Source organism: Martes martes, assembly GCF_963455335.1.
Source record: "Martes martes genome assembly, chromosome: 5".
NCBI lineage: Eukaryota > Metazoa > Chordata > Mammalia > Carnivora > Mustelidae > Martes > Martes martes.
The window spans coordinates 117,208,053-117,211,478 of record NC_137892.1 but is presented as its reverse complement, the minus strand read 5'-3'; the positions used below and the strand labels follow the sequence as shown (position 1 = coordinate 117,211,478).

The window sequence follows — 3,426 nt, the reverse complement described above, 5'->3', positions numbered from 1 at the left end:
TTTTCTCTAACTAGTGTTATTTTAAGAATACAGCATGTAATACATATACAAACTATGTGTTAGTCAAGTATTTCTGTTATAGGTAAGGCTTCCAGTCAACAGTAGGGTATTAGTAAAGTTTTGGGGCAGTCAAAAGTTATACCTAGTTTTTTGACTGTGAGGGAGATCAGCACCCCAACATCATGTTACTATTCAAGGTCAACTGTTTATGCAAGTTAGAATTACTTCTTCTTATTATTTTTTTATTTTTTATTTTTTATTATTTTTTTTGCTTTAAATATTTTTGGGGTGAAAGGACACTACACTTCTACTCAATTAAGAGAAATATTTTTACAGTCTTGAGGTCTTTTTATTTTCTTTACATTTATCATGCCATGAATTCATAGGGAATGGGTTCCAACAGTTCGGGCTCCTTTCCATTGATTCCCATGAAATGTGCTTCTCTGGGTGCAGCAGGCTGACGCTTCGGTTGAACCCAAGTATCTTTCTCTTTGGCTTCCTTCTTTTTCTGATCATTTTCCTTCACACGCTTCGGGAAGCTATCTTGGCTCTTTGAATGTTTAATATGCGCAATGCATACATTAATTCTCTTGGCAAGGATCTTACCCTTAACTTGTTTGTTTACAACAATGCCAACAGCATGCTGAGTAACATTGTAGACTTTTCCTTTTTTGCCATGGTAACATTTGTGGGGCATTCCCTTTTGAACAGTGCCCATTCCCTTGATGTCCACAGTATCACCTTTCTTGTAGATTCACATGTATGTGGCCAAAGGAACAACTCCATGTTTTCTAAAAGGCCTAGAGAACATATAACATATATGTCCTCTTTCCCTTTGTGTTGGTTATTTTGGCCAATTACTGGAAGATGCCGATTGCACATAAGTTAGAATTACTTCTACTGAAACTAGGAGAATATACAGCTGAGAATGTTAAAGCAAAGACTTACTTTCCTGTAAAAAGCCAGATAGTAAATGTTTTATAAAACATTTTTAAAGTTTTTTGAAAAGTTTATTTATTTAATTTCTACACCCAACATAGGGCTCAAACTCACAACCCTGAGATCAAGAGTCGCATGCTCTTCCAACTAAGCCAGCCAGGCACCCCAGATAGTAAATATTTTAGACTCCATAGGCTATAAGGTCTCTGTCAGGATAGACTAACTCCACCCTTGTAGGATGGACATATCCATAGATAGTATGAAGACAAAAGTGTTGTTGTGTTCCAATAAAACTTTGTGTATAAAAAAGGGCATTGGACTAAATTGGCCCTAACAGTTTTCTGAAACCTGGCTTCAAGCAATGCTTCTCAAAGTATCTGAAACAAATAACTAGTTCACTTCTTCCTCTAATTTCTCATATATCATGGATTGGTACTTTTGTAAAATATGATAAAGAGTTAACAGAAGATGAAATAAAAAGATATGTCTATATATAACAAAAGACTTTTGAACATATATATATATGTTCAAAAGTCTTTTTTGTTAGATTCAGTAGACATAAAATCACTCCATCAAACTGTTATGAAATTTATAAGATCTTTCAAATTCTGTACTTAACATGAACCAGTAACAAATAGCCATGGAATGGCACTATTTTATGATTGACATTTTGAGCAGCCATGCTTTAAAGATTAGGCTATTTATTATCTCACCTAGAAATAAGTCCAGGAGTGATCAGGGTCAACTACCTAATCACATTATCAAGGACCCAGACCTTTCTACCCCTCATCTTGTGATCCTCAGCATTGTCTCTCTTCTTGGTTCAAGATGGTAGCCACAGTCATCACTGCATTCTCATGGAACAACTTCCAAAGCAAGAGGGCAGAAGGAAAGGCAAAGAGAGTTTCCACTTGGGCTACTAACACTTTTATTAGGCCCCATAAACTTGCCCCAAACAGCAGTCTCTTCCTGTGTTTCTCTGGCTATGGATAACATGACATAACTACACCAGTCTCTAGGAAAGGGTCGTAGAGATCCCATGGTTGGCTTAATCAAATTGTGATTTGTCCCCTCAGGCTGGACCCAGAGCCACCTGACCTAAATTAGGACTTTTTAAACCAAGATGGATGCCAGCTCCAGGAATGTGTTTCAGGAAACCTTGCTATTTGTTTATGTTCTGGGCCTGCAGTCCTGATTTATTCAACTTACAAACCATACTCCTTCTGTTCTAGTAGAAGGTTCTCCTTCTACATATGGTTTTGGCTTTATGATCTGTGTCCTGTTAATCATTTGTATGAAGCTTTAAAACTTATAATGTGCTTTCATGTGTATTATAAACTTTGTATGTCAAAGCTTACATGTTTGAACTAATATTATGTCAGAGGGTAGAATTTCAACCCACTGATGATGCTTGAGATCGTACAGCAAGAAAGGGCAACATGAGCGCTCTGGCCGAGGCTTCTGGCACTCTTCAGTGAGTTCTCCTTGAGGTATTTGACCATTTGCTCTGTGCTGAGCAGTCAGTAGCATGAAAACCACAGTCAGCTAATCTTGGCAAAAGGTCAACACAGACGATTTTGGGGGTGAATAGACTGGTTGTGTCACAGAAATGACCTATTTTTGACCATGCTGAACGGGATGGTCTTCTGTAGGGTGACCAACTATCTTGATTTACTTGAGACTAAGGGACTTTCCGGGATGTGAGGCTTCCAGTTTTAAAGCCAGAACATCTCCAGTGTCTCATTTTAAAACAGAGGAAGTCCCAGGAAAGCCAGGACAATTTGGTCACCCTACTTTCTGGCCTCTGTCTACTCTCAAAATATGCTTTAGTGCATTTTTTGCCAGACTAACTTCACAGGCCCCTCCTTTTCCCAGCAAATCCATATACAATGCATCTAGCTTTGTCTTGTGAATGGCATTTTCCCCCCACAATTAAAATATCTACATTAAGAGAACCACAGATACAACTGAGATATTCTTTGCGTCTCCCACAGCTTTCATGATTTCCGTGGGAATATTTTAGAAATATTTTTTCCTTGATCGTGAAGAGAAGCGTGCAGGGAGACCTTGTCAACTTTTATTTCTGCCTGCTTCTTTCATATCTACTACCAAGTCCCACATAGGCACATCGCACCGGGTCTTAGAACCCACTCATTGAGCGGAACGCATTTGAGCATGATTCAGCCTTTCGTTATCTACTCCTTAAACTACTCTCTATTAGAAATTACCTAGGGCCGTTTAAAAAATGAAAACAAATAACAAATTCCTGGGCCCTACGCTATGCCTGTACGCTATGTCTCTCCTTCCGGTGAGAGTGGGTAGGAGATGGAGTAAGGGTTCGGAGCCCAGGGACCTTTACCTCTCACAAAGTTCCCCAGGCATTCCTGACATGCTGCCAGCTTCAAAAGCAACTGGCTAGGATATGTCATTCAACCTGAGTGACAACTAAAATTGTAATTATGCTGCTAAAAGAGAACCTTATGAAAT

At 38.8% G+C, this 3,426-nt stretch overlaps 1 pseudogene across 1 annotated transcript; it reads right to left on the bottom strand.

Moving 5' to 3' along the window:
• Window positions 1-367: 367 nt before the first annotated feature.
• On the bottom strand, window positions 368-857 carry LOC308342629 (large ribosomal subunit protein eL21-like; annotated as a pseudogene). The gene has a single exon. The product of its transcript is annotated as a large ribosomal subunit protein eL21-like (transcript).
• Window positions 858-3,426: the final 2,569 nt, after the last annotated feature.